At 39.6% G+C, this 12,850-nt stretch overlaps 1 non-coding gene across 1 annotated transcript; it reads right to left on the bottom strand.

Annotated features, from left to right (window-relative positions):
• Positions 1 to 11,391: 11,391 nt before the first annotated feature.
• LOC115869268 lies at positions 11,392 to 11,520 on the bottom strand. Its single transcript, XR_004046085.1, has one exon. It is a non-coding gene; the product is annotated as a small nucleolar RNA SNORA44 (small nucleolar RNA).
• Positions 11,521 to 12,850: the final 1,330 nt, after the last annotated feature.

The following is a 12,850-nucleotide window of genomic DNA, read 5'->3' as shown; positions in this document are numbered from 1 at the left end:
TATGTTTCATCATTGCTACCCTGCACCCTGACTGGCTCATCTCCTCCTTGCTAACCTTCAGTAAGGGGGTGTCCAGTTGCCTACAAATTGGCTTTGGGTCTCCACTCTGCACTCACCCTCATTTACAATGATATGATTTTTTATTCTTGGATGCCTGATACCTGACCCCTTCGACACCTCATGGTCACACAGGCTGGTGTGCTTCTTCCATGTGGGCGTTGATGCTTCTGAGCTAGATGGCTGCAAAAGTAGTGAAGCTTATATATGTATATGTGTGTGTATATATATATGTATGTGTATATATATATAGAGAGAGAGAGAGAAAATTATATCAAGAAAATGGCTCACACAGTTGTAAGTAAATTCCAAGTTCATGTGTCAGATTGTAGAGGATTCTTGGGACTCACATATCAGCAGGGGCTGATAAACCCAAGATTGGCAGAATGAGGAGACCACAGGCTGCAGTGGTGAATGAATCCAAAGTTCCAGGGGTAAAGTAATAGGTAACTGTCAAGTATCAAGAAGAACAAGCAATATGGAAGGCCGTTGGCTGCAGGATCCAGAGCCAGCGAAATGCAGGTAGTGTTTCCACAGCGTCTACTTATATTGAAAGCAAGTCACACAAGGAAGCTTCCTTTTGATTGGTTGCTTATAGCCGACCTTATTACGGAGGTGATTTCATCATGTTGGACCTCATCATGGGAGATTCCCAACCATAGGATAGAGTAGAACTGCCCCTGTGGTTTTCTGAAACTGTAAATCTTTACCTGAATAGAAAGTGTCATCTTTCCCCAGTGGAGCAGCTGGTGATTTAGAAATACTGACCTTTCAGTGAGCAGCCCAGGCTGTAATCCACTACCCACTTGAGCTCCTCACAGCAGAATACTAGGTCTTGAGTGCCAACTCACTGAGAATTCTTCCCAGCTAAGCTGACACAAAACCTTAACTATCACAATAACTAAGAAAAAGTAGGAAAGGGAGAGATTAATAGGAATTTATCAGTAGTACATTGGTGGAGCTGTGGGTTACGTTTGGGGATGCTAAAAGCAAGGTCTGCGGTTCAAATCCACCAACTACTGCTCAGGAGAAAGATGAGGTTGTTTGCTTCCATAAAGGTTGACAGACTCAGAAACCCTGCATAGTAAGGTTTGACAATGTAGGTATACATGATAAGCTCACTGCCTTCAAGTTGATTCTGACTCATTGCAACCTTATAGGGAACTCAAACTCCAAACTCCCTGCTCTGGAGTCAAAAGGACAGGACAGACTGCCTCTGTGAGTTTACAAGACTAGCTCTTCATAGGAGTAGAACACGTTACCTTTTTTTCACTGAATAGCTAGGGGAGCCTTAAGTTAGCAGCCCAGTGCATCACTACTAAGCTACCAGGGCTCTTATTGTTTGGTACAACTGGGCCTTTTTATTTCTTTGAAGCTCACTGTCACTGCCATGTCTGTCTCTCATGGAGTGGCTGGTGGGTTACAACTGCTGACCTTTAGGTTACCAGTCAAGTGCTAATTACTGCAACATTAGTGCTTGTCAACAAATAGCAACTAGCACTTCAAGATAGCGTTTTACATGCCAGACACCCTGTGACAATTTACCCATGTGTCATTTGACCCTTATAATAATCATATTAAGTGGGAGCTATTCTTCGTCTCAATTTTAGATGAGTAACCTAGGGTCTAGACTCAGAGACAAAGTAATCCAGTAAGGGTCACCCAGACTCACCACGAGCAAGCATATAGTCACGCCTCGGACTGTCCCCCATCACAGCCCTGCTGTCCGTCACCGTGCAATCCTATCTGAGCTTTGCTGTGTCTTCTCACAGGCCAATCAAGCCACATTTCTTCAAGACCAGACAACACCAGCAATAACGTAAAATGTACTTTTGAAAGACACGATCTTGATGAGGCGGTGGACGTGTAATTATTTCAGCAGTCTAGCTAAGCTAAAAGGAAAGTTTGTTTTTTAAATCCCTGGGTGCGCCTCAGTTGCACATGAAGCATCGGCTGTGCAGTACATTCAGTGAACGTGGAACCGACGTAAACAGAAAGACGAGGAGAAAGAATTATAGGCTAAATAAAAAATCACAGACTCACCTTCTGCTATTTTTAAAGTTTATCTGACTCTTAAAGCATTTCTTTTTAGCCACTGCTTTCATTCCAGAATAACCTGATCGTGGTTTCCTCCCTCTTTACTCTAGAAGAAAACGCTGGCGGCCACCACCTCGTGAGAAAGGTCGTCTTCCTCACAAGCCTGCCTTGTCTGTTTATCACTGATGGGAGGGAGCAGCCATTGGTTACTGCTTTGCGTTCACCCTGTAGCAGTGTTTCTCCCAAATGCTACTCCTGAGATGGGAAATTACCGTGATGGCTTCCTCCAAAGGCCTGAGTAGTACAGTCTGCATAAAACCAAGATCCAAAATAGATGACACGGGGTGGGACAGGACTTGGGCTTTTCATAAAGGAGTGCAGATGTTCTGGGTCAGCAGAACCACTAAACAAGCCAACTCAGAGAGACCCCAGGAAGGACAACAGGTTCCAGAGGTGAATGCCAAAAACATCCTTCTGTCGTCAATGCAGCTCTTCTAACCTCATAAACGGAATCATGTCAACACTATACCACCGTCAAAACAAAGTCTAGCTTAATATCACTTAAATGTTCTTCAAATCAACATTATTTTATAACCTCCAAGGATTCCCGATGCGCTCAGGGATTTTTCCATCTTCTTTCCAAAATCTCAAAATATGACCCGTATGTAGTCATCTACAAGAAAGTTCAAAATGATCTCCAGACCCCTTAGAGCATGTCGGAAATGAATCACAAGAGAGTGAAAAGCTTTTGCCCAGCCACGACAAAAGGTCATCAGATGAAGTAAGGGGGGAAAAATAAGGTTTCCAAATTTTTCCCAATGGATTTTAAAGTAAGGAGGAAAGCAGGGCGTTTTGACAACAAGCAGATTTGGAAGACAAATTCCGAAGTGTTCCGCTTTTCCAAAACTCCATTATGCAGTCAGCATCTCATTTTTTGTTTTTGCCCCAATCCCATTTCCTCATCAACTTGGAAATTTACTAACTTTGAAAGAAATGATCTAAAAATAAATATACAAACTATCAACACAAACAAATAATTCCGAAACGTGTAGAGCTATGATGTGCTGTCATTGATTTTCTGACACTCTACGTCGCAGAATGTCCTGTATGGGTGACATGTTTTACAAGTTATGTATCCTCTTTTCTCCTCTGATTAAGCAAAATGATTATACAATTACACTTATTTCCCCCAAGGATATAATAATGTGATGATTAACTCTTATTTCTTTCGTTTACATTCTCCCAGTTTTTTTGCCTAGTATTCTTGTCCAAAACTATTCGATACTACAACTAGAAATTATTTTTTAAATTAATTTTATCTGGTTTGTACCCGTTCAGCTAAGAGAGCAAAGACAGTATAAATGTGAGTCCTTACCCACGTATTAGCTGGACAACATAAACCAGTCATCTTCCTTTGCCTCAGTCTCCTCTTCTATAAAATGGATATAAGAAAGGGACCAACCTCCCAGGATTGTATTTAGGATGAAATCAGTTAAGAATAAGTAAAACCTGCTAAAACAATGATGTTCTTCATGGTGTACACATTACTTCTGGCTATTTTGGTTCCTTTAGTGAATCACTTGGGTAGATGGCCATGGGTTCATCAGAAGTTCAAACTGCTTGCAATCAATCATACTTTTTGAGCTTTCGGTCAATCATACTTTTTGAGCCATTCACTGAGTGATGCCCTCTCAGATTCAAATGCAGAAAATCTGACACCCCTGATGAATGGTATCTCTGGTACCCAGAGGCATGTGCCTGGTCTTGGCTCATCGGAAGACTCCTTACTGGGTTTGCATCTGGACATAGTGGGCTAACTTCATGTGATGTACAAGGTGTCACTGAAAACCTGCAGGAGATCCCTCCTGAACAGGAAAATGGCAGGCTTCCCTGCTCCTGTGGTGGAGCGGACACAGAAACCAAATTACTTAAGTTTTCAAGGGAATGTCATCATGCATTAGCTTTTACCTTCAGATCTGCCTATTCTTGACCTATAGGCTATCAGTAAATGCTACTAATTTTGCTCCCTCCTCAAGGACGCTTATTGCTTCTTGATGGTAATGACCATAACTTTGTCCACAAGGCACCTACTTCATGGTTCAAGGACTTCGTGGTGCCACCGGGTCTGGGTCTCCATCCTATCACCCATGAGTTTCTACTCTCAGAACTCCCTCCTCCTCTGCGCTCTTCATGCAGCTTGCCTACCTGCTGGGTCATAAGCCTAAGGGCCACCCTCTGCCCTTCATTCTCCTACCTGGCCTCTCAAAGACAAATACCCAACATTTGTGCCTCCGCATTGGCTACTTCGAAGTTTCTCCTGAACTGTCGCTTTAAATTACCAATGTCCTCATACCACCTTACAAAGCCAAAATAGCCATCTGATCTATTAGAACAGTAGTGTTGCCATTGATGAAACTCCAGAGACAGATTACATGAAGAGTCTATCATGCATGGCCTTCAAAATACATATATATTACGGTGGTTTAAAATGATCAATATTGTTAACATATGGAAACTATCTGATAAAAATTCCTTTAATACATGCAAAACACAATGATTATGAAACCAGGACTCTATTTTTATAGGGATTTATATGCATAAAAATAAAAGAATCATTTTATACAGATAATCATATGAGAGAACCCCCCCCATCTATGTCAGTGTGGGTAGCTCTCACTAGAATACAGTAATCTGCACAATTTTGTAAACTGTATCTCAAGTGGGAAGTACCTGGTATTGTAGCTGCTTTATACATTCTTGTGGCATAAACAAATGAATAAACATCAAATAAACAAATGTATGAAGCTGTACTCAACACAATTTCTTTAAACAGTTAATGCCCTCTCATAAATTTTAAGCAATGTTGTGATTTGAAGGATGGTTTTAAATGTATTTCTCTTGAAACAAAACAAAACACTATTATGCTTAGTTTTATTGATACACACCTTGTACTACCAGAAGAATGCACAAATCTGTCTAGGAATAAGGACAGCCATTTCATGGAAAAGCTCCTTGTCTGCCGGTCAGAGGCCCAAAGGCCATTCTCTTCCCTTCATTCCCCTACACTGCCTTCCCCACTAATAGCCACTAGCCCTGTCGCAGTATGACGCTGTGTATTTGCCAATATTCTGTGTTCACCCACAGAAGTCATTATGAGATTTTATCTCACATACTTTGGATGTGTGGTCAAGAAGACTCAGCCACCAGAGAAGAAGAAGAAGATGATGATGATGAGGAAGAGCCATCTTCAGTGTCAAGGATTGACACAGTGGTTGGGACAATCGGCTCAAACATAGCAATGATGGCGAGACTGGCTCAGGATGAGCTAGTGCTTTGTCCACTGCACATAGGTTGCTGAGAGTCACAGGCGACTGGATGGCACCTACAACCCCAACTGCACAGAGAACCAACTCACCCAACCAGATCACAGCAACGCAAAAGCAATTTCTCATAAAGCTAAAATCAATATGTATTTAAAATTATACAAAAATAATATTCAAGATAAATTCAGGGGAAGAAATAGGAAGAAAATTTGCAACACAGCTTTTAATTTAAAAGACACTTTGTTATGATTGGAAGCATTTAAATTCTTAAAGAGAGAGAGAGAGAATGGAACAGCATGGTTAAATGTCAAGGTTTCCAATAATAAGGGACCTTCTAAATGTGCAGGTTTACATGACAGATTAAAAGAAGAAGAAACAGCCAATGAATAATTTGTATCCAAAATGCACACTGCTTTATTGTTCTTGTTATATGCCAGTAAGTCAAGAACAAAACTTCCACCTCGAGAAGATCTTGTTACCACTTGCAGTAACTTCCTTGTTCCTACTTGAAAGGACTACCTTGACCTACATTGTTAAAACCAAGTACATATTGAAATGTTGCACCCACACTCCAGAAGAAGGATAGCTGAGAGATAATTTATGAAGAACCAGTGTAAATTAATCTCCATCACCTCAAAAATGTGCATGAACAGAATGGATAAACAAAGGAGAAGGAGACAGAATCTATAAACCATAGCTTCCATATGCTGATAAAGGCTTACTTAATTTGAAACACAACCTGCCAGAAATATTTTTGAAGTTGTTTGTTTTTTCCCATGATGAAAATCCTGCTTTTAGAATTCATCACACTTAAAAGGTGGGGTGCCACATGTCCCTCATGATTAGTTAACTGCTATCAGTATTCCAGTCCACATTTTATATTTGAGAGACTTAGAGGTTTATGCTCAGGGTCATGTTAAATTATTGGTGTTGCTTTAAGATAAAGGAAGAAAGAGCAGTAAGAATGTCACTCAGGTTTCCCTTTACCTTCATCTACAGCCTAAGACCTAAGCGCAGAAGAACTGGGCAGTGCCTGCCAACCATGACTGACAGCTCTAAAAGAGACTACTTTAGAAGATCTTGAATAAAGGAGTAGAGTCTTCATAGGGGGTAGGTGTTGGGCTGTTAATCACAAAGGTGGGCAGTTCAAATCCACCAATTGTTCTAAGGAAGAAATATGAAGCTGTCCTGGAAACGCTGTATAGGGTTGCTATGAATTTGAATTGGCTCAATGGCTGTGCATGTGTGGATGGGAGAGAAGGGAAGAAAAATGTGGATCCCCAAGACTAGGGCCTTAGACCCCCTTCAAGCTTTGAATCTAGGCACACTCGTGCTCAATTTTCAGTCTTTGGAAATTGACAGGTATATGTGGAAAACAATAATACTAGGGAGACACACAGTACTTAGAATAATCAACCATTCAAGATCCAAAGGACAGCATTAAACCAGAGGCAAAGTTATGAAGATCAGAAGGGTTCAGAAGGGAGGAGGAATCACAGGGAGGAAGTGGGATGAGTCATGTTGAGGGGTTGCAAGCAATTGAAAAACATGAAAAAAAAAACCATGAAAACATGAAAAAAAAAGTGTGGGAATTAGTAAATGAAAAACTGATTGACTCTGTAAAATTTCATCCGATTCACAATAAAAAGTTAAAAATAAAGTATAGCAGTGGTTATCTACCGCTGAAATAAGGGACCCTTGAAGAGTTTTCAAAATCACCCATGACTTAATACCATGCCCAGATAGACTCCTTTGCTCATGGTGTCCAGACTTGAAAAAATTATCTCAGGTAATTCTCATGTACAAGCAAGTTTGTTCTCATGTACAACAAGCATGTACAATAATTGAAAATAAGAAGAAATACATGAGGACTGACAAGTTGTAAATTTGTTTTTATATTTAATTGAAATAAACTCTATCTGCTCTCCTATAAACCTGTAATATATTTTTTAATTGTGCTATGATTGAGCATAAGAGAACAAAAAGCATTTCATTAAAAGCAACATCTGTGTGTGTGTTACCAAAAGTATCTCTTTGACTTATTTCAGATCCTCAGGAGCATGTGCTGTAAGCCTTCAGCTGGCAACCTGGAAGTTGGTGGTTTGAGCCTACCGAGCAGCTCTGCGCAAAAAGGACCGGTTGATTTGCTCTTGTAAAGACTAGGCTAGAAGCCTGTATGAGACAGGTCTTCTAGTCACGTGGTATTCCTATCAGTCAGAATCAATTTTTCAGTACCTACCTACAAGGAGAATGGTCACAACAGTCACCAATTATCTACAAAGAACTACCAAAGGTTGTAGTACTTTCAAAGACTATGCAGATTTAAGGAACGATTATTCAACAACGAATAATCGAACAAGCACAAAACCCCAAATTCCTTTAAGTTTCAAATAGCATTTAATTGCACCATTAAACACATTGGTTATTTTGAATATACCATCTAAAGGTGTTGATGAATTTTTCCAAGGATTACTGGAACTACTCAGTAAAATGTGTGCACATATTTTGTTAAATGTAGCTTGAATCTTTAGCAGCATCTATTCCTGGCCACTTGTAACCACGGGGTCTTGATACAGGGCAGGGAGCTGCTCTATTGTCCTGACATCAATGAGAATCTTGTGGACAGTTTCACCCATAGGCAATGGAGCAAAAGGAAAACAATCAACTTCCTTGATTTCTCTCTGTGCTCTGCTTGTTTCTACTGAAGGGACCTAGGATGTGGGGTAATTAAGTGTTCCAAAAGGACACAAAGGAATGGAATAAAACTGAGTGACTTGGGAGAACTCCAATGAACAAGGCAGACAATTGACTATGTTACAGGGACCTGGAGCCAATGGTGCGGGAGAGTTTCTGACAGTGAGACATCCAGAAACTCTAGGGAATCAAGGACATGTTACTGTGGTTTTTAAGTGCTGTCGAGTCAGCTGACTCATAGAGCCCCTAAAAACAACCGAATGAAACACTACCTAGTTTCTAAGCAAAGAAAACATAAGTATATTTCGTGCGGTCACCTACGATGCCTTCCATAAAGAGCGAGCAAAACTTACACAGGAAATGTGTGTTTCAGCCAGTGGAGGTGGCCTGTTCTTCTCCAATAGCCATCACTTATGAATATTTTTATGAACATTTTTATACGTATTTTTTCCTTAAGGTATCGGGTAGGTAGATGGCTTTTCCCTACACGTACTTGCTTGATTTTCTTAAATTTCTATTTTATTTTGTTGTTGTTGAGAAGATACACAACAAACATACACCGATTCAACAATTTCTACATAGTGCATTCAGTGACACTGATTTTATTCATTCAGTTATGAAACCATTTTCACCTTGCTTTTCTAAATTGTTTCACCACAATTAACATAAGCTCCTTGACCCACTGGGTATCCTGGGTTACACATTGGGTTGCCAATTGCAAGGTTAACAGTTCGAAACCAGTAGTCACTCAGCTTGAGAAAGACATGGCTTTCTATTCCTGTTAAGATTCAGTGTCAGAAACCCACAGGTGGTTCTTCCCTGTGCTACCGCATTGCTACATGTTGAACAACCAGATGGCCGTGAGCGAATCTTTCAAATTGTTCTTGGCAATTTGATTTCATATAAATAACTCCTAAAAGAGTACAATGTTCAAGGCAGATATTCGTTTCTTATTAAGCTAAATCATTGTTTAGTTGAGTGAATCTGGCTGACCCAGGCTTTAAAGCATCTGGCTGCTAACCAAATGGATGATGGTCCCAGTCTACCAGTCAGCTGTGTGAGATGAGGCAGCAAGTCAAACCCAGAATTCTTTTAAAATGACCTTAACTCGGGGAATTCAGAAAGCTTTAATTTACGTTGATTACAGTAAAATATTTGTTCCTTTCTTAAAGGTCTATCATGTATAAAATAGTGAGTTTCCAATGCAGCTTAGTTTATTTCTCAGAAGGAGAATAGAGAAGAAACAAAGAAGTGATTTCCTATAATTGGAAGATGATTGTATCTACACAAATTCAGAATAACTCATTGGAAAAGTAAGACTTCCGTCAGGTTGTCTTGTATCAGGTTGGAATTAATATGTGCTTTCTAAATCTAAAATAATATTTTTTGATTCTTCTTTTACACAAGGACGAACATTTCTTGTCGATGTTCCACAAAGAATGTAGAGTTCTACAAAGAATCACTTTTGTTTCAAATACTTCAAAAACTCTTTGTTTCAAATAACTCCTTGTTACAATAATTCTTGCTTCAAAATCTGTTTAATGGTCATAGAATAATTTGTGACTTCGTGACTTTTCTGTTTGTTAGACTCTGACCAAAATACTAATCTGTATGCTAATATTTTTTCTCAGAGTACAATCGTTAGATACTTGTCATTATTAATGAGGCCAATGAGGTAGGTGCATATCAAAATATTTCTTAGTTTTTAATCCATATATTCAGAGAACAATTCATATCCTACTAACCTCTCTTAGAAGGAGATAAAATTAAACTAAATGACATATTATTTTACTCTTCAACTAGAGCCAGTTTTCTGTCTTAAACACAGTTTCTGCAAAGTGTCATTTATGGTTAAAAATATTCTAGCACTGTTTTATTTCCTTATAGAAACCAACTGCCAATTGCTTCCAGCCTCTATTATTTATTCATGCAAAATTCATAGAGTAAAAATATTTTTCAACTACAGATTTCTATTAAAGGGAATTTATAAATAAGGCTTAGGAATGAATTTCATTTCCTTGCATAAACACTACAATGCAATGTATAAATAGATAACTTCTCAAGATGATCAATCCCAAGGAGCTTAAACTTGAACTTAAAGTGAATCTGGTCCAGCCTCATATACAATTTAAGACTGTTCCCTGAAGCATCTCTTGCAAAGAGCCTCATTATAATTTCTCATTAATAGCTTACATGCTCTTTCATATATACCATGGAGTTTATCCACTGACATCCAAATGTGTCATTAATAGGCAACTTATAGCCTCTGAGTATTGCATTTTGAGGATGAGTAGAGAGTAAAAGAAAGAATGGAGAAATGGAGCAGAGTCTCATTTCCAGACTCAACCTATACCTTCTTACCACAGTTATAGAAACACCCCACCCAGTCTCCTGGAGAAGCAGAATTCTGGCTCAATAAATACAATCGAGGTATATTTTTGGCATTAGCTTACCTGCTATGAAAGGTAAACACATTTCTCACTAGAAAGAGTCACTCAAAGCTATATCTAGATTTATAGTTAATTCTGACATTCTGCTTCGAAATGGTTTCCTTAAGGAGAATCGCATGATGATACCAAAAGGGTTGCAAAGAAAATCATCATTGGCATGACACCTGGGTACCAACTAATATTTTTCAAGCTGTCTTGGAACAACGCTCTTTAACAATTCTCTTATTCTCTGTCTTATTGATAGAAGAAAGGGGTTCCTATATGTTTTCTTCCCACCACCTAACTTATTATCTCAGCATTATTTATATGATGCAATTTCAACCCCCAAAATGATGATTCCTACTTTGGATATTCTAGCATTTGCGTCCACTTCCACTGAGATCCATGTGAAATTCTTATCACTCCAAAAATATGTCATGGAGTGTCTCTGAATAGACTTAAAAATGTTTGTGGAGGTGGCATTGATTTTTTTCCACAAACCTTTTGAAGCTCCCTCATATTTGGCATCGGGTAATTAAAACACAATCTAAAAACAGTGGGAAACTCAATTCCCACCCTGGAGCACGGCATACAAGCACGCTCCTGTGTGTCTGAAACTGTATCTTCACAGGCACGGGCAGCCTCCGCTCTGCCCCACTGAGTGGCTGGCGGGTTCCAGCGGACTTTGTGGTTCGCAGCTCAATGTGTTGCCCACAACACCACTCAAAACAAAACAAAACGACACTAACTCCCTGCCATGGAATTGATTTTGACTATGACGCCCCTAGAGGATAGGGTAGAAGTATCTCTGTGGGTTTCCAAGATTGTAACTCTTTTTTCCCCCCAGAGAATGTTATAGGAAAGGCGAGTGGCAGCTGCAGGTTCTTTGCTGACCTGAGCTGTCTGAGTCTCTCCACGTGGCTCTGCACGCAGTTGGAGATCAGATGGCCACAGGAGCCACAGACCTTGGGAACATACGCGATTGAAACTCCTTATGGGAGTAGTAAACCTGCTCTTTCTCTCTTTGGAGAAATTAGCAGTTTCAAAATGTTCACCTTGCAGTTAGCAACCCAACATGTAACCATGATGCCACCGTGGCTCCTTAAATTTGATATTGGCATCTGCAAAATATTCTGAAAATATACTGTGTCTCCATCTAAAATCTTAATTCACTTCAGTTATTAAAAATATCACATCCATAATTTTTATGTACATTTTCAATTTATTACACAATTATTAATGGGTCTTGTAGTGCTTTAGACAGTTTTATGTAGTTCTCAACAATATAACTATCATTCTAACTTATGTTTGTTTTTTTAAACATTTTATTAGGGGCTCATACAACTGTTTTCGCAATCCATACACACATCAATTGTGTAAAGTGCATTTGTACATCATTCTCAAAACATTTTCTCTCCACTTAAACCCCCGACATTAGGTCCTCATTTTTCCCTTCCCTCCCATAACTTATGTTCTTATCTTGAGAGAAACAGTAACTAAAATTTGAAAAATAGTATATAGCATGTTAGATATGATTACTTCTGAGTACAGAACACAGAGAAATGGGATGCAGAACATGTGGAAGCACAGTTTTAAATAAAGCACCCAGGGACAGTGTCATTGAAAATATGACATTTAAGTAAAGACCTGAAAGCACAGAGGAAGCAAACCACAGAGATAGCAATGATGAGAGCATTGCTGGTGATGGCAATGGCAACGGCAAGGACCAAGGCCCCGAGGCAAGAACACAGCTGAAGTATTTCAGGACAATTGAGAAGGACCGGATGGCAGGAGGAGAAGGAGAGGTATTGTACCAAGAATGGGGTGGGACCAATCGTATCTTAGAGCCTTTAAGTCATAATAAGTATAGGCTCTATTTCTTTGAAAGACCAGAGAAGCCATTAGAGTTCTGAGTGGAGGCTCAGCCAGTTTGTTTATATTTGAGCAGATCACTGGCTGAATTGTATTTTTAAAAAGGGGGTCAAGGGAGGAAGAGAAAAGCCCACTTAGCTGAAAGAAGCTGGCAACTCAGATTGTGTCAATGGACGTGACTGTCTCGGAAAAGCAGACTCAACGGGATTTCCTGATGGACTGGGGGAAATGGGAGAGCATAAAGCTTGACCCAAATGTTTGGTCTTCATCAATGGGGAAGGTGGAGTGATTGCTAATTGAAATGGCAAGTTTAGACAAAGTAAATTTGAGTTTCTCTTTTAGACATCCTTGGAAAATATATACTGCTCATCCACTGCCATTAGTCCAGTGGGACACATAGTGATTCACAGGACAGAGTAGAGCGCCCTCGCCTCCCCC

This window comes from Echinops telfairi, unplaced genomic scaffold (assembly GCF_000313985.2).
Source record: "Echinops telfairi isolate 266 unplaced genomic scaffold, ASM31398v2 ScPeMD7_23;HRSCAF=83, whole genome shotgun sequence".
Lineage (NCBI taxonomy): Eukaryota > Metazoa > Chordata > Mammalia > Afrosoricida > Tenrecidae > Echinops > Echinops telfairi.
This window is presented reverse-complemented; position numbering and strand designations above follow the sequence as displayed.